Genomic DNA, 19,421 nt, shown 5'->3' on the forward strand with positions numbered 1-19,421 from the left:
CACCACCAGAGCCCGGGCCTAGACACTAAATTACACTATTATAAAACTAGATTGATACACAAACTTTCCCTCCCAGGCTGAGTAGGGGACTTTCAACAACTTTTTTTTTCTTTTTTTTTTTCTTTTTTTTTTTTTTCCTTGGTGGTTTTTTTTTTGTGTGTGTGTTTTTTTTGTTTGGTTTTTTTTTGGTTTGGGTTTTTTTTTTTGGTTTTTTTTTTGTTGTTGTTGTTGTTGTTGTTGTTTTGGGGGGGGTTTGGGTTTTTTTTGGTTGTGGGTTTTTTTTGTTTTTTTTTCTTTTTCTTTTTTTTTTTTTTGTGGTGGGGGGCGAGCTCGGGGGTCTATTCATGGGTTTTGAAGTATGGCCATTCATATCGAGCATATCAATTCTTAATGGTGCCACACACACACGAATCCCCAGCACAGGGGACACAACCTCCCCAGGGGGAGGGCGGCAGGAGCTGGTGGGGGTTTTTGTCGGGGTTATCTCCCCCAAAAAAACCCAGCAGGGCAGGAGCCTTTCATCGGGCCGAGGCGGCTGGCATTGTCTCCTGGAATTCTCATCGGGCCAGGGATGGTGTGGAGTGGGAAAGGCAGAGAGGTCTGAGCATCCCTGAGTGTCACCTGTCCTCACCTTTGGGCGGATTTCGCATCCCTTGGGAGAGATTTCTAAATGTGCGTTTTTGGAGGATGAACAGGGAAAAAAATAAACACCCTCGAGGTCGCCTTCAGGGACCCTCCTCTTTCGTTTTGGCCATATGATCCCAAAAAAAGGAGATTTTGCAAGGTTGGCTCCGGGCCCTGTGTTTTAACAGCACCAAACCTCAGCGGCTTGGGGTGGCAAAATTCTGATTCGATTTCACAGCATATTCCTGCAGCTCCAAACCTTCCTGCAGCTGGTTTGGGGTTGTTTCTAAAGCCTTGAGAAATTCTAAATCTCTTTAGGAGAGGCAAGGGTCCTTGGCAAGGGGCCCTCAGCACTGTCACCTCCTTCAGCCTGGACAGAACCTCCTCTTTGTAACACACTTCTGGAACTCCTGCTTTGCTCATTTCGGGCTCTAAAACACGGATTTAGGGGCGACACTTTGGGAAAAGAGCAAGCTGGAAGTGGGGAGGGGAGGGAAAAGAGGGGATGTGGAGGAAAGAAGGGTTTATAGAACAGAAAACATCCCTGCATCTGTGTCTCCCCATCCCTCACGGCCTCATCCTCGTGGGCAGGAGGCAAAACTCCATCTCAACACACAGGACACAACCATGTCCATGGAAAGCTCTGCATAATCCTCTTTATATTCATTTTCCAGGGTATTTTTGGGTGCAGGCTGCATGTCTTCATGAATCCTTCTGATTAGTCTTTCCCTGGGATTTATCTATCTTAATCGCTGCCTAGTTGTTTGGGGATTTTTTTGGGGGGCTTTTTTTTTTTTCTTGTCCTTGCTGTAATTATTTCTGTTAAAGCAGATGCTATTAAAAAAAAAAAGGAAGAAATATAGGATTTTGCTTATTTTTCCTGGGAAAAATACATGGAGAAAAAGAAAAAAATCCTGCATTTCCTCGCCTGTGCTGGCACTCGCGGAATTTATTTTCCCCAATTTTTCGCTTTCTTCTCTCAAAGCCGCATCCGTCAATGAGAACAATCTCCCCCTCCTCTGCCCCCAAACCTCAGGCTCCCCAAATGCTCTGAATATATTAAAAGTGACACAAAAAAGAGCAGCAACTCAACATGCAAATTAAATTAAAACTTACTCTCCGCAAGGGGGAAATAAACAAACAAGCAAAACCCCCACAGCTTCTATCCCCACAAAGAGGAGAAATTAAAGGAGATTTAAAAGCGGGAAGAATTTGGACTCTTGTCAATAGTTTTTCTGAATGGGACCTGTTCCATGACATCAGCAGCAATTCTGATATTGTCTGGAAGGGAGATTTCTCCCAAATCATTCATCAACTGTGAAGTGTTTGGAGTCCTTTCCACTCGGAATATTTTGGATTAAAAAACATCGGGAAAAGGAATCTTGGCTATTATCAACACCATCTTCATCCTCCCCAAGTGTTAATGGGGCAAACTGGGCACATGGCTGCAGCAGCTTTGGAACCCTCTAATTAAGACAAGCGCAATTAAGAAATGACACAACCCATGGTTTGCTCCCCAGTGAGGGTTTTTTTGGTTGTTTTTCCTGTGTTGTCCTGAGTGTGGCTGTGGGGAGGGTTTCTCAGGTGAATTGGGTGTTCTGCGTGGCCTGGGAGTGATATGGGAAACCCAATTAGGGCAGGAGAAATAATCAGCATCGCAGCACACGGAGGAATGACCCTAAAACATCTGAAAGCTGCGGCTGCTTGCAGAGAGAAACAAAGGAGCCCGAGAAGAGAAGAAAGCAGCAATTAGAAAGGAGAGAATGAGCTGGGGTGTTGAACCACAGATCTGCAAATGGACACAAATTGTCCTGGTTTTCCTTTTTTTTTTTTTTTTTTTTTTTCCCCACTTTCTTTCCTCTCAGGGGCGGTAGCTTCAGGAAAACTCATTTGGGCAGGATTATATCAGAAGTCAAATCCAACCGCCAGGATCCAATCTCTGCATTCGAAGGCTGGTGAAAGTTCTTGGATTTTCATAAATTAACTCGAATATTCACCAAGATCAACAGGGACAGATACCTGGGAAGCAGCCAGGTATTTTCCTTCCACGTCGTGCTGATTGGGAGCAGTGCAATTTGCAGATTTCTCCTCCTCAAAATCGTCCTCCACATTTCAACAGCTCCACAGCTTCAAGACTGAAATTATTCTTCCTGGCAAGAGGCAGAGGAAGTGGTGGCTGAGAAGTGGCTCAGCAACTCCCAACAGCATCCATCAATGAGCTGGCTCCGGGTCAGGGGCACCAGGTGCCTCCCAACAGGTGACACACCAGGGGTTTGTTCATCAAAAACCTCACCCCCAGCCCAAAATCAGCTGTGTCATTCTCTGGCAGTGGAGCTGACAGCAGCAGATCACACTGATCTCTGTGGTTTTGCTTAATCATTAGAGTAGGTATCCCAAAATGTTCCAAAATGGGAGGAAAAAACCCCAAATTTTGTTATTTCTGGACATCCCTGCCATCATCTGGTGGCCACAGGGAAACTCGTGACAAAACTCTCCTTTTGCTGCCAAAATATCCAGCAAAGGTGAGCCAGCAGCTCCCAAACCAACACCAGGCTCACCCCTGGGGAAAGCCACGGTGAGAATCCGTGAGGAAGACAAAGTGGGAATGACACGAACCAAAAGGGTTTCACTCTCCAGAGAAAATAGGGTTTTTCATCCTAGCAGTGAGCGGGGACCAGGGACAGCTGGGATAGCAGCAGGGATGTGTCCTGTGTCCCAATCTCCCACCCTGTGACACCCAAATCCTTGTGGCTGCTTGGGAATAAAGGGCCTTTGTGGAGAGGTGGCTCAGGCCTGGATTTCTGCCTGTGTCCCTCCAAATGGCTCAGCCACCCAAGTCCCCTCCCCAGGCACTGCCATCCTTCTGGGGACATCATTTCCCCTGCCAGCAGCAGGGAAATCCAGGGATTTGGAGGTGCTCTCAGGCCAAGTTGGCTGTCGCTGTTTATCCTTGATGTGCAAAATTAGGGGCAGTTGTAAAAAACTCTTATTTCACTTATTCCCTGGAACATGAGCACTTGTAAGCTTTCAGAGCTCCAAGTGCCCCTTGAGATGCTTTTGCTCCTGTAAATCACTTTATTCCTCCATTTATTTCCCTCCCTTTTCTCTTTTTACGATGGCACAGCAAGGAATTCCCCAGATGGGGACACGAGACCCCAGCCGTCGATGGCTTGTGCTGGGTTTGCATCCCTGATTTTCCCTCTGACAGGAGCCCAGGTGATCCATCCTCTTTAGGAATGCCTTTCATACCACAGCCCTGCCTCTCCTTCCAGAGCAGACGGAATTTTTGTCCTCCCAGCTCCTTTTATGGAGCTGCAGCACCACAGCAAACAGGTCGTGCCCTGCATGAAATCCCCCAAACCCCTTCTGCCTCCCAGCTTTTGGGGGAGTTGAGCAAAGGGCAGACCCAGGCCCTGAGGTTCTGGGTGGCCTCATCCAGCAGGGAAAATCCTCTCAGGTGACACCTCAACTGAGCCAGAACAGGGTCCCAAACTGCTCCCTCACACCACCAACCCCCACAATTTGGTTATTTTTTTTTTTTCCTCTGCATTTTTCTGACATTTCCCAACGTGTTTTTTCTTGCGTTACATTTCTGGAGGAAGGCTGCCTGATGAGCAGCAAATCATTATTAATTCCTCAGGTATTTGTCCTGATGTGATTAACCCCCAGCATTCCAGGCTGCACTTCCCAAAGAACCTCCTGGTCCACGTCCAGGGTGATGGCTAAAGCCCAATCCATGCACAAAAAGATTGTGAGGGAATGATCTAACCATTCATCCCCTCTGGATATGGAAATTTAGAGACGCTGGAGGAGTCCATCTGAATTTTTCCAAGGTTTTTGAGGGACATGTCCCAGGCTTCAGGAACACAAATCTCACTCTGCACTCCACAAGAGGCATCGAAGCCACTTGGAAGATTTTCCAGTCTGAAAATTCAGGGGAAGTTGGAACAGCCAAATCCCCATTTCTCCTCTGGGAAAGCCAGTGCAGTAGGAGAGGGAATGATGCAGCCAAAATTTGGGGGAGCCCAGACAACTCTTGCTGCCTTACCCAAGCCAGAAGGACATTCCTTTAGATTTCCCTGACAACAGGATTTATTTTTTTACAGCTCTTGCGCTGCCTCTTTTGCACAAAACCTAAGGAAATAGGGGTGGTATCTCTGCCCGTGGTGGAGAGCTTGGAGCAGGTGATTTTTCAGGCCCCTTCCAACCCAAACCATTCTGTGATCCCATTATTCTGTGGAATATCTCCCTGTGTCCCCCAGAGGAACGTTTTGGTGGGAGTTTTCTGAGCATTGCTACAGGGAATTTTCTCCCCTTAGAAGGGGATTTGGTGTTTGCCATGAAAAAAAACCCCACTGGAACTAAAAAAACTGTTCAAGTCTTCTCCTGCAGTGGGGTGATGCAGGAGGGGAGAGAACTTAAAGCCCTTTCAGACAAAGCCACATTGCAGCTCAGAGCTGTGCCTCACCATCCTCTTTATATTCTATATATATTATATTATATTATATTATATTATATATTCTCTATATTCTTTATATAATATTTATATTATATTCTTCTTTTCCCCGGGGGAAACTGAGGCAGGGAGAGACTTGCTCAGACAGCCAGAAAACAGACCCGATGGCTCACATTTACTCTGCTGAAATCACCCTGCTCCCAGCGACCTGAGGAAATGCTTTTATATATATATTATTTTATTTTATTTTATTTTATTTTATTTTATTTTATTTTATTTTATTTTATTTTACTGTGGTGGTTGGAAGATGATTCTTCCTGTATGACTTCCTTCCTGTATGACTTTTCCTGAAGCTACTCCTGCTCCTTTTCCAGCAGCCACAGCTTTAAAATCGGGTCTTTCGAGAGCAGAGCCCAATCCACTTCCTCTGAAGGAGAAGATCTTTACAAAGCTGCTTGGGAAATCACAAATTTTTCTCGACATCATCCATCAATTCCTAAAGGAAACGTTTCACTGAGAGGGGAGAACACCCTGTTTCAGATCTGGGATGTTGGAATTCAAAGAAAGTGTTGAGGATTTGGGCCAAATCCACTGGAAAAGCCCCGGATTTGGGGTTGATCACTCCTGGCTCGTGCTGCACTGGGAACACAGCTCCCAGCCCTTTTATTGCAGTGGGAATGTGCAGACAAAATGCAGACAAAATGCAGGATCAGCCCCGTGCCAGGCTGGGCTCTAAATGCTCCAGGATTGCTGCTCTGGGTCCTGGCTGGTGGACCAGGAGCTACAAGGCAAACTGGGATCTCTGCAGCTCAGAGATAACCCAGGGCAGGAGGGGATAACCCAGCTTCCATCCCCTGCAGGGCTGGCCTCAGCACCTCTGCTGCTCCTGTAAAATCCTGAAATGTGGAAAAACCCTCTGAGACCACCGAGTCCAGCCCTAGTCCTGCAGTATTTATTGAGATGCACCACTGCAAACTGAAGAAAATGAGAATTTCCAGCCCTAGTCCTGCAGCATTTATTGAGCTGCACCACTGCAAACTGAAGGAAAAAGAGAAAACTGAAGGAAAAATGAGAAACTGAAGAAAATGAGAAAAGTGAAGGGAAATGAGAATTTCCAGCCCCAGTCCTGCACTATTTCTCGGGCTGCACCATTACAAACTGATGAAAAATGAGAATTTCCAGTCTTATTCCTGCAGCATTTCTCGGGCTGCAGCACTGCAAACTGAAGGGAAAGGAGAAAACGGAAGGAAAAGGAGAATTTCCAGCCCTATTCCTGCAGTATTTATTGAGCTGCACCATTACAAACTGATGAAAAATGAGAATTTCCAGTCTTATTCCTGCAGCATTTCTCAAGCTGCACCATTACAAACTGATGAAAAATGAGAATTTCCAGTCTTATTCCTGCAGCATTTCTCAAGCTGCACCATTACAAACTGATGAAAAATGAGATTTTCCAGCCCTTTTTGGCTGCAGCTTCCCCACCCAAGGACTCTGCCCCAAGCCCGGGTCTCTCCAGCCAGAGCCAAGCTGGGGAAAACCCAATGAGGAAAAATCCGAGAGGATGTGGGGCTGCCACCTCCCCAGTGATGTGGATTTCGCTCCAGCATCCCACAGAAAAGAGCCAGCCCAGGGATAAAGGAGCCTGTTGAGTTTTAACATCACCTGGGAGAGGGATGGGGGGGAGACAGCAGAGCAACAAACCCAGCCGAGGAGGAGGAAAACAAGAGGTTTACAGCCTGCCTTGAAAAACCCTTAAGGAAAAAAAAAAAAAAAAAAAAAAAAAAAAAAAAAAAAAAAAAAAAAAAAAAAAAGTGACATTCTTGGCTGCCCTCCCACCCATTAGCTGAGGAAATGGGGCCCGGGGTCCGCTGGGACCTGGCTGAGACCAAAGGCACGGGACCTGTTCGCAGGTACTTGAGAGAGGAGCTGCGGGTGTGAGAAGCCCCTGCAATCCCCCCTGGGCTCCCCTGGGGACCATATAAAAGGCTCCGGGGGGAATAATCACCTCCCAGCCCCTGACAAACATCCCCTCACCCCCGAGCATCCCGGTGTTCCTGCATATCCATCCCTCTGGGCGCTCCCTGAGCTGTTTTCCCAAGGAAAAAAACGGGATGTGGCACACTCCGGAGTGGGGAGAGTTTGGCCCTTTGATGTTCTGTATCTTTGAGCATCCCAGTTGTGTGTGATGGGATAAAGCTGAGCCAGTCCCGCAGGATTTGTAGTGAAATTGGTCTTGTCCTCCTCCACAAAGGCATTGGGAGTTCCTTGGTGAAAGCAAAAGTTGCTTTTCTTCATCCATCATCTCTTTTTTGGTCTCACATCCCCGGTTCTGAAATGCATTTTAAGTTTTGGGCGGTCGAACTGGTGGTTTTCCTTCATTTTGCCTTGTAGAGGACAAAAAAAAAAAAAAAAAAAAAAAATCCCATTGTCTGAGGAAAATGGAACTGTTTTGTTTCAGCCTTTCCAAAGGAAGATGTGCAGATTCCAGTCCTCAACCTGACTCAATGACATTTTTGTTATCAAAAATATTTTTTCCTTGGTTCAAACAATTTCTTTTCAAAGGGATATTTGAAATGAAAAAAAAAAAAAAATGGATCTGACTTTGTCTCCATCCCTTCTGAGCCATTTTTTCCCCCACACACATTTAGTTTATTAGGAATGTAATTTTTGATTTTCGTAGAATCACAGAGGTCACTGGGGCTTTTGGAGAGGCCTGTCAAAGGGCTGGATCACCAACTTCTGCCTCATCCTTTCCTTTCCTTTCCTTTCCTTTCCTTTCCTTTCCTTTCCTTTCCTTTCCTTTCCTTTCCTTTCCTTTCCTTTCCTTTCCTTTCCTTTCCTTTCCTTTCCTTTCCTTTCCTTTCCTTCCTTTCCTTTCCTTTCCTTTCCTTTTCCTTTCCTTTCCTTTCCTTTTCCTTTCCTTTCCTTCCTTTCCTTCCTTTCCTTTCCTTTCCTTTCCTTTCCTTTCCTTTCCTTTCCTTTCCTTTCCTTTCCTTTCCTTTCCTTTCCTTTCCTTTCCTTTCCTTTCCTTTCCTTTCCTTTTCCTTTCCTTTCCTTTCCTTTCCTTTCCTTTCCTTTCCTTCCCTTTCCTTCCTTCCCTTTCCCTTCCCTTCCTTTCCTTTCCCTTCCCTTCCCTTCCTTCCCTTCCTTTCCCTTTCCCTTCCCTTCCCTTCCCTTCCCTTCCCTTCCCTTCCCTTCCCTTCCCTTTCCCTCTCATTTCCTATAAAAAGGGGGCAAAATAATTAACCCCAAGTTTTTCTCCAGCCTGGTTCCTGTGCATTCCCAGTTCCACTGGAGCTCCCAGCCCTGAAATTTGGCACAAGAGCACAGGAAAGAGGCAAGAGACACTGAAGTTGTTCTGAGGTAACTTTTCAGGTGGAAATTCCAACCCAATGTTAGAAACTCTCCCCAGATCCCCACACAACTTCCTTCTCTCAATAAACCCCTCATGTTTTCACCTCTTTTTCTCCATCCCTGTTAACTTCAGCTCTGGAACTGAAAAAAACCAAATTAAATTGATCTGCCTAATCAGGATCTTAAATCCTCTGGGTTTGTTTCTGGAGTGCTTTCTTCTCAGGAAACTAAGAGGGAAAAAAAGCTGAAAATTAACCAAAACCAAACCAAGGAGAAAATAAAAGGAACTAAACTGGGAAAAGAGCTGCTCGTTTCTCCAGTCCCAACCCGCAGGAAGCATCCGCAGAGGCTCTGGTTTCAAAAGGAAGAGGTGCTGCTCCCTAACTCGTTCCTACCTTCTGCCAGACAGCCTCAGCCATTACTGAAGGGACATCAGGATATTCCCCACCACAAATCACCCTCTTCTGCTCTCCTGCCTGAAGAATTCCTTAATAATTCCTCAATAATTCCTCAAAAATTCCTCAATAGTTCCTCCACAATTCCTCAATAATTCCTCGATAATTCCTCAATAATTCCTCGATAATTCCTCAATAATTCCTCAATAATAATTCCTCAATAGTTCCTCAACAATTCCTCAATAATTCCTCAGTAATTCCTCAATAATTCCTCGATAATTCCTCGATAATTCCTCAATAATTCCTCAGTAATTCCTCAATAATTCCTCAATAGTTCCTCAACAATTCCTCAATAATTCCTTAATAATTCCTCAATAATTCCTCAATAGTTCCTCCACAATTCCTCAATAATTCCTCGATAATTCCTCAGTAATTCCTCAATAATTCCTCAGTAATTCCTCAATAATTCCTCGATAATTCCTTAATAATTCCTCAATAATTCCTCAATAATAATTCCTCAATAGTTCCTCAACAATTCCTCAATAATTCCTTAATAATTCCTCAATAATTCCTCAATAATTCCTCGATAATTCCTCAATAATTCCTCAATAATTCCTCAGTAATTCCTGAATAATTCTTCGATAATTCCTTAATAATTCCTCAATAATTCCTTGATAATTCCTCAATAATTCCTCAATAATTCCTCGATAATTCCTCAATAATTCCTCAATAATTCCTCAGTAATTCCTCAATAATTCCTCGATAATTCCTTAATAATTCCTCAATAATTCCTTGATAATTCCTCAATAATTCCTCAATAATTCCTCGATAATTCCTCAATAATTCCTCAATAATTCCTCAGTAATTCCTCAATAATTCCTCAATAATAATTCCTCAATAATTCCTCAGTAATTCCTCAATAATAATTCCTCAAGAATTCCTCGATAATTCCTCAATAATTCCTCAACAATTCCCCAATAATTCCTTAATAATTTCTTAATAATTCCTCAAGAATTCTTCAATAATTCCTCAACAATTCCCCAATAATTCCTCAACGATTCCCCAATAATTCCTTAATAATTTCTCAATAATTCCTCAAGAATTCTTCAATAATTCCTCAACAATTCCCCAATAATTCCTCAATAATTTCTTAATAATTCCTCAATAATTCCTCAATAATTCCTCAATAATTCTGCCTTCCCCAAAAACACGGGGCAGGCTCAGGAGCTGCAGCGAGCTCTCTGCAAGGGGAACACTGCCTTCAGCCTTCAGAGAGGGGGTTCCTCTGGCCCCAAAGCCCTGCACAGCCCTTCCACCCTCCCTGTCCCAGCCTCACCAGGGCATCAGGGAACCTTCCTGGGCTGAGGGAACAATTCCACTTTTTGATTTTTACAACCAAGACGCAGAGTGAGAGTCACTCACCCAGGAAATCCACGCCATGGGAACCTCTTCCCTTCTCTCTGTCTCTCACCCACAGCCTCAGACCCATCCTTCAGCTGCCTTTGCCAGTAATTAATTGATTGAAAATTAATTGCACCAAATTGCAAATTGGTGTTTTGAAGCATTATTGCTCCAAATTGTGGGAGGACCTGGGAAAGGAGCTCTGGACAGGGGCAATCAGTACTGAGATGTTGGAGTCCAGAGCATTCCTCTGGAAGGTCACAGACCCTGGCAGAGAGGACTGGGACCCAATGAAGAGGGTTTGAATCCTGACCAGGGGGGTCTGGGGTCATCCAGGGGGGTTGGAGACCCTGGCACAGAGCCCAGGGGGACACAACCTTTGACTTCAGCCCCTGGAAGAAACTTCCAATGTTGAGAGAAGAATTACAAGCCACAAAGGTGTGACAGACAGCGGTGTAGTGTGTCCCAGGGTGGGAAATTTTGTAGTTTTTGGGGCTCTTAGTGTGAAGGTGAATGGAGAACAAGATGGAGGGTTTAGGGCAGTGCCCTGGGTTCTTCTCCTTCTTCTTCTTCCCTGTCATCCATCTTTTGCTGTGACAGTGGCACAAAGTAGTTTAAGGGGATTGGGTCAGACTAGAGGTGACCCTGTTAGTACAGGTGATGGGTATTGGCACATCAGTGTAAATAATACACACGTAATTATCTGTATAAATAATATACACGTAATTATCTGTATAAATAATACACACATAATTATCTGTATAAGAGGACAGTGACTTCCCATCGAGGAGGAAGTTGTCCTGTGTCCCAGCAGCAGAACACCTCAGCCAGGATCAGAGAACATTGTGAGATAAGAATTAATAAACAATGCAAGAAACCAAGAAAAAACAAGACCTTGAAGACTCTGTTTCATTCTCACGTCTGGCTCAGGGCCTTCAGAGAGCAAAAGACTCTCTCAAACCACCACCTGAATCTTGGGTGAGCAAAGAGACCCAGACCTGAGACTGAGATGTTGTGGGTCCTTGAAGAACAGCCATGGGTTGAAAAATATCCTTAATGAAGCTTGATAAAGAGGCCAGTCAATCACAGAAAAGGGGAAATTCTCCTGAATTCCCAGGAGCAGCCACATTTTCACACCCCTCAGTCCCTCCTCACAGTCTCCTAGAGGCACTCCAAGAGAAGAGCAGAGCCCTGAGCTCCTCAGGTACATGGAGGGACTTTGCAGAAAAGTCTTTGATGTTTTTTCCCCTTCACAAAAACAGCTGGGAGTTCAAAGAGTTTATTCAAAAAGCCAAAGGAATTCCATCACTGTGTAGATCTATGTTTAAAATACAAACAAAACAAAACAAAACAACCCAACAGATTTTAATAGGACTTGCTGGGAAGGCTTGATCTAATTTTTCTTTCCTACTTGAAATCCCAAGTATGAGCTGTATCCCGCTGGTAAAAGGCAAATGAAGGGCTGAGTTGGGAAAAATCTTTCCTTGGAAATCTGCTGTGCAGGAACAGGGATTAGATGCTGTTTTTACAAGAGCTTTCCTGTCCTCCAAAAAATCTGGTACAGGAAAAAACCCTCTCAGATGTGTCCACATGAGTGCTGGAAAACCATTCCACCTTTGGCCACCTTCTCCTTCTGGAGGGTTTAAGCTCTTGATCTGAATTTCACATAACCAGTTTCCAAGTTTTGAGTTCCCACTGCCTGGAAAAACCATTTCAGCCAAGCTGGAAGAAGGAATAATCCCAGTAATTTTGCTGAGATGAAGACGTGCATCTCCCATTCCAAAATTGCAGCAGTCGAGGCTAAGCCTGAAACACCCAGTTCAGGTTTAATTCCTGATTCAGTGGTCCTGATCCCCTTATCCAAGATCTGATCTTGGGCAAACATCAAGTCTTTGCATGGATTTATTTTGCTGTTGATGCAGAGGAAGGCTCAGTTTATGATCCCAGGCTTTGCTTCAGCATCTTCTCCCTCGCTGTTTGATGGCATCCCAAACGTGACCTGTTTAAATTCTGGACATTTATCCTGGCCAAGAAGATTGTCCCAAATCTCTCTTGTTGCTAGAGGCAAACAGCTGGGCTGGTTTTCCCTCCTGGGGCACCTCTGCCTTATTTCTACTGTGAATTAATTCACAGTTTTATCTCCCACTGCCTATTTTTGAGTAGATTGAAGAGGCTTTGAGCAGGCAGTGCTCATTCCCCAAGGTATCTTTTAACACCATCCTTTGAAAAATACAGAAGTGCTTCCCAAATGATGGCAGTGTGAGGCTCTGAAGCAGAAAAAGGTGGGAGAGAGGAGATGGTTTGGGGAATGGAGCCTTCACCCCCAAGGAGAGTGACAGTGCTGATGCCTGTTGATGTTTCAGCTTCCATGTATTTCATGTTCTGTGGTGCCCAGGGTGTTCTGAGCTCACAGTCAGTGTCACTCAGCTCTCTGCACACAGCAGGGACACAAAACAAATCCTTGTCCTGCTGCACACCAAGGACACCTGGGACAAGTTTTCAGGCCCCAAAGCACCAACAACGGTGGCTGAAGGGAGAGAACAAGAAGGATGGGACTGCATCAGCTGCAGCTGGAACTGGACAATTCAACCCCAAGGTGCAAATGGACCCAAACTGATTAAAGTGTGAGACCTGGTGACCGTGTGTCCATTTTGTGACCATTTTGAGTCCATTTTGTGACCATTTTGTGACCATTTTGGAACCATTTTGGGTGTAGCCCTGGCCAGGCTCTTGTCCTGCCCAAGGTGTACCTTAAAGGTATTTCAATAAATCTCTCCTTTATTCTCCAGCTCTGTCCTGTCTCTGTCCCAGCTCAGCCTTCCCAAGGAAAAGGACATTGTCACCAATGTCACCTTGGCTTTGCAGCACACAGGGTCCAAGACTCTGCTGGAGGGTCCCAGTTGAGTGTTCTCCTCCCTGCTGAGCCCAACCAAAGAGGACTGCTCAAACATTTCCCTCCAGCCCTCATTCCTGGTTTCTCATTTCTGACCTCAAAAAACCACCTCCTAATGGGCTTCACTGTTTCCTTCCTGTTCTGCAGCTGCTGTTTGCTGCTCCTCAGGCAGATCTACAATCAGCCAGAGCAAAAGTCACTCGCTGGGTCTTGTGCAAGGACAGGAGGGGGGGAAAAAAACTCCCCAGCCCATAAATAAATGAAAGAGGAAGTATAAAAGGCAAGGCTTTCTCAAAGCAATGGCTTGCAGCTAAGCCTTTTCAGTCACTTCCACTGACCAGACAGGTTATTCGGAGTAATTCCAGCCCTGGAGATGACATTTGACATGACACGTACATGAGATGTAGCATTTAGGTCACCGTGCTAAAGCAGCAGACACCTCCCCTTCTTCCTCCTCCTCCCCTCCTCTGTGCCCCTCGGGGAATCTCAGAGTTCAGGGTCTTTAAAGCTGAATTCCCTGCACAAGAGTTCAGCACCTTTCAACCTTTCCAGACCTATTACAGGAAGAAAACTGAGTGGAAGGAGTGTGGAGGGCAGGAGGGAGGGTCGGAGGTTGTCCCAAGGCAGGTTATTTACTGGCAGGTTTGGAAGCTGAAAACAGGCTTTTTGCATTGGTTGGAAGGAAGATAAAAGTCCCTGGAATTGTTCATTTCCATGGCCGGTGGCAGAACACTGGCTCCTCCTAAAAGCCTGATAAATGCACCTTTAATTCTGCAATAATCCCTGCATAATTGAGAGATAAAGGCAACAGAGTGGGATATCACCACGGGACACTGGTTTAAAATTAAGAATAAAGACATCAAGGGGCGGGGGGAAAGCAGCACAATCTATCCAGCCATGATCAACTGGTTGACATGTGAGTTTGTGCCATTTGGTCTGGCACTAAACAGCAGTTTGGGATGGGGAGCAGCAGTTCGGGATGAGGAGCAGCAGTTTGGGATGAGGAGCAGCAGTTTGGGATAGGGAACAGCAGTTTGGGATGAGGAGCAGCAGTTTGGGATAGGGAACAGCAGTTTGGGATGGGGAGCAGCAGTTTGGGATAGGGAACAGCAGTTTGGGATAGGGAACAGCAGTTTGGGATGAGGAGCAGCAGTTTGGGATAGGGAACAGCAGTTTGGGATAGGGAACAGCAGTTTGGGATGAGGAGCAGCAGTTTGGGATGGGGAGCAGCAGTTTGGGATGAGGAGCAGCAGTTTGGGATGGGGAGCAGCAGTTTGGGATGGGGAGCAGCAGTTTGGGATAGGGAACAGCAGTTTGGGATGAGGAGCAGCAGTTTGGGATGGGGAGCAGCAGTTTGGGATGGGGAGCAGCAATTTGGGATAGGGAACAGCAGTTTGGGATGGGGAACAGCAGTTTGGGATGAGGAACAGCAGTTTGGGATGGGGAGCAGCAGTTTGGGATGGGGAACAGCAGTTTGGGATGAGGTGCAGCAATTTGGGATAGGGAACAGCAGTTTGGGATGAGGAGCAGCAGTTTGGGATAGGGAACAGCAGTTTGGGATGGGGAGCAGCAGTTTGGGATAGGGAACAGCAGTTTGGGATGGGGAACAGCAGTTTGGGATAGGGAACAGCAGTTTGGGATGAGGAGCAGCAGTTTGGGATAGGGAACAGCAGTTTGGGATGAGGAGCAGCAGTTTGGGATGGGGAACAGCAGTTTGGGATAGGGAACAGCAGTTTGGGATGAGGAGCAGCAGTTTGGGATAGGGAACAGCAGTTTGGGATGAGGAGCAGCAGTTTGGGATAGGGAACAGCAGTTTGGGATAGGGAACAGCAGTTTGGGATGAGGAGCAGCAGTTTGGGATGAGGAGCAGCAGTTTGGGATGAGGAGCAGCAGTTTGGGATGGGGAGGTGCTCGTGGAGTCTCAGACAAAGCCATGTGCATGATCAGATCAGCTGCTCCTACCTGAGCCTGCTGTAGAGGATTACCCATCCATGAAAATCCATTTGGATTTGTATTTTACTTTATTTTCTGAACCTGTTTATGTAGTTCTCTAAACCTCCCAGCTCAGTCCATTTTGTGTCCATTTTGTGACCATTTTGTGTCCACCTTGGGTGTAGCCCTGGCCAGGCTCTTGTCCTGCCCAAGGTGGATCCTTAAAGGCCTTTTAATAAATCTCTCCTTTGCTCTCCAGCCCTGCCCAGTCTCTGTTTCAGTCTCTCCCTTCCCAAGACATCACAGACACGGGTCTGTTGTACCTTGGAGAAGTTCCCACACAAGGAACAAGTGTCTCCATCCATGTCTTTTTTTTTCCCAGGGTTTGTCCAGCTCCACAGGGCTTAAACCAGGAAACACTCTCCTGTTATCCTCATGGCTGACTCACCCTGCAGGATTCACTCCCCCAGCTGTGGGACACAGCCCCTCCAGTGACTGTGTCCAAGTTCTCCAAGCTGCAACTTCCTTTAGCAAACAGAACATTCCCTGCTCCATGGAATTACATGTCCTGATTTTGCCCACACAGGCTCTTCTCACACTTGCCACGCACTTGCTGTGTCACAAATATCCTGAGCAATATCCAGGGATCATTTTTTACAACTTCAGGTCCTGTTTGGGCTGTTTGGGTCTCAAGCTCCCTGTTCTCACCAAGCTGCTGTTTTATTCCTAAGTGTGGATGAATTATTCCACATTTCCATCCAACTCCAGCCCTGTGGGGGTTTATCTCTTGCTGCATCCTCCAGCCCTGGCTGCTCTCCCTGGAAGAACCAACCTGGGTGATTGTGATCACCCTTGAGCCTGGAGAGAGACTCAAATCCTGGATGATGAATTTCATGGCCAGAAAGTGGAGACAACCTCATCACCTCACAGCTCCATGTCACCACCCATGGACAGGATGGTTTTCCTTCCAACTTTGCATCTTGAGAGGTTAACCAAGATCAGCAAAACCTCTGCCAAGTGGACCTCATGTTTTGGAAGGGACCATCCTTGAGTTTGTCAAAAGTTGGAAATGAATTAAAACAATCTGCTGTAGCTCAGCTGAAATTCAGGATTTTATAGTGACAATTTGCCATAAGAGCCTCATTCAATTAAGGAGAATTAATCAATTAATCCAAGGATTTCATCCCATCTGAAGGGGAGAGGAACATCCTTGGAGCTGCCTGCTTCTAGCAGTTGGATATAAAAGGCGAGCGAGGAGCCTTGTTTGGCATTAAATGTTTTGACAGCTGAAAACAGGTAAAATTATTCTGTAGTGAAGTGTCTGGAACAGCAGGTTTCCTTTGGAAGGCATTTTATAATTTGTGGCTTGATAATTTATAATATAATTTCTAAATTTATCATTTATAAATGTATCATTTATAAATTAGATAATTTTTCTTGCTCTGCCCTAAATGTATCCTCAGTCAGTATTTTTCTGTCCCTGCTCTTTCCAATGTGCAGAGGAGCAAGGCACACACTGCTCCCCTTTCTTATTTCCAGACAGCCTTGGAAAAAGGGGGTTCTCAAGGTTAGGTGGATAAAAGATATGTGAACATAAGCCTGAAAGTCTTTGAATGCTCTAGAAATGGGCACAGCTTCCTTTGGATGTAATTCCTTGAGCACCAAAATTTTGTGTTTTCCCACAATCATTTCACCTACACTTTCTACTTAAAGGAGAAAAAAAAAAATCTCGTTTTGCTCATGTTACCTTCACATCTCAACATTTCATTTCTTTCTGCTTCCTTTGGCACCGTGGACCTCTTTTCTTCACGTCCTCCTACAGCAGGGCTTGCTCCAGCTGTGTTTTCCAAAGCCCACCTAGAACCTTTGGAGGCCTTTTGCTGACCACTGGGCTTGGAAGCAGGTGGGGAACACTTGTGTTGCATCAAAAAATAGCAGTAAATAATAATAATAATAATAATTTTAAAAAATTAAAAAGATGAAGCATTTCTCTCCCAGCCCACCTTGTCCCAACCCATCTGCCAGATATAAAAGAGCATCTGTAATCTGATTAATCTGAGCATTGCCTGTCATAGCTGGAAGGCAATTTTGAAAGACTATCGCCCTGTGTTTTACTCCAAAAGTTAATCTCCTCAAAGCACAGGGACTTCCCACTCCCCCCAGCCCCACAAACCCCTTCATCTTCCTCCTGCTCCAGAGGCTGGGGGCTGGGTGGAGGAATGTGGGAGAGGGAGGCGTCCCCTCCTCCTCTCCCAACATACAAAAGATGGTTTTTGAGAGGAGCTGCTGCTCACCCCAAACTTCTCCCACTGCAGGAGGACCTCAGGAGGAGCCAGGCTCACCCTTTACCCAGCCAATTCTATCTTTTCCATCATCCAGCTCTTTGCTCCTTCTTTTTCCCCCTCTCCTTCTCTCTCTCTCTCTCTGTCTTTTATTATTTTCTTTTTTTTTTTTTTTTTTTTTCCCTTTTTGGGCGAAGATTAAAAGCTCTCACATGCTTGGAGAGAAGAAAGAGCCTCCAGTCCATCTCCACCTTGGCAATTATCAGCAAGGGGCTGGGGAGGGTTGCACACTGTTATTGACTCAAGCACTTTGGGAAAGGTCATCTTCAAGGTCTGAACCTTCCCTTTGCCACTCCGAGCTCACCTGGGCCCATTAGGGAGGAATTTTTGGGTCCCTCCTGTGTTTCATTTCGGGGCCCACTGGCTCTTCTGAGGGCTAATAGCCGAGGTGGGGAAGGAGGAGGTGGGATGGGGGCACCGAGGGGAGAATGAAGACAGGTGAGGGGAAAGAGAAGCCATTGAGAGACTTCAAAGTGGAACAAAGACCCATCCAGATGTGAATAATTGCTAGGTCAGCGCGTTAATCACAGGCAAGGGCTCCACTGCAAGACACCCCTGGTCGCTTCACGGGGGCAAGGAGGGGACAGGAGGGGAAGGAACACAAAAAGGCAGAAACAAAGCTTTGATACAGCAGAGGGCAAGCCTGAGAACAACATTTTCCAGGTGATTCTGTGAACAACCAGCCGAGCTCTGATTGAGGGCAGGGGCAGGCTGTAATAGCTGCAGCTTGGATGGACACACCAGCCTCTCCTAGAGCCCAGCAAAAGCCACATCTGCCCACCTGAGAGAGAGTCTCCTGCCTGCCCAACACCATATCTGGGCTTTCAGATCTCACCATGATGGGAGGGAGCCACGAGGGTTTTGTTCTCGTGCCTTTGAGTGAATTATGACTCCAACAGCCTCTAAGCAAAGGTTGAGAAGATGCTGGCTCGTCATCTTTGCTTTTTTTATTTTTTTTTCCCTTTCCTCCATCCCGTGTTCCCGTGCCACAACACCAGCTGTGTTTATCTTGGAAAGGTCTTTCTTCTAAATCAAGCCACAAGGTTTCACTCACTGCAGACAAAACACCTTCCCACGTGGCTCTTTGCTGTGTAAATAAACAGCCAGCATCTAAACAGCTCGAGGAGATGCCACACTGCTGACGTTTGCACGTTCTCTTATTATAAAAGGAGTTTCTTATTGCAATTGAAATATTATTTCGGGGCAGCAGCTGGTATCTCTCCTTCCCTGTGCTCGTTTTTCAATCACTGTTTTTTATTTAAAAAAAAGATCTTATTTTTATCCAATATTCTTATTATAATATCTGACCCCTTTTCCAAATTAAATGACGTGGGATCTGTGCTTTCCTCCACAGATAGGTTTGGGGGGATGGATTCAGTTTTGGTTGGTTTTAGTTGAATTTGGTTTGGTTTTTTGTGGCCCAGCTGTTTTCAGTGAACATCTGCACAGGGTCAGTGCCAGTGAGGGCAGAGGAGGGAAGAAGTTCAGGCTCTGTCTCTGCAGCAGGTGACATTCCCACAGCAGGATTTCTGTCCAGGACTCCAGCAGGATCCTGCAGCCTTGTCCTGGAGACAGAGCATCCCCTCGAGCTGTGAAATGCCATTCCTTCATCCTCCCCTTCAATCCACTTCCTCTCCCCACCTCCAGCTCTGTGCTAGGATCCTCCATTCCTAACTTGGGGAAGTCTGGACACAGTCACTCCACTCCTTGGAATCCCCCTGATCCAGCTGGGATCTCGACAGTGGCACAAAAACTCACACAGGAAATTTAAATGAGGTTCCCCTTCTAGGATTCTCCACCTCCATCCTGGGCAGAGCAATTTGTACCAAGAACCTTCCAGACTGAACCTAACCTGCCCCAAAGACCTCAGACCTCTGATCCACAAAAACTTGGATTTGTAAGGAACTGGGAGGTCAGAGATTCCTCTTGAAGTGATTCTCTTTTAATGCAATTTGTGAGGTACTGTGAGATACTCATTGGGAGTGCAGACACCAGGGGGCTACAAAATCTGGAGTCAAGAACAA

This window comes from Sylvia atricapilla, chromosome 1 (genome assembly GCF_009819655.1).
Source record: "Sylvia atricapilla isolate bSylAtr1 chromosome 1, bSylAtr1.pri, whole genome shotgun sequence".
In the NCBI taxonomy this organism is placed as follows: domain Eukaryota; kingdom Metazoa; phylum Chordata; class Aves; order Passeriformes; family Sylviidae; genus Sylvia; species Sylvia atricapilla.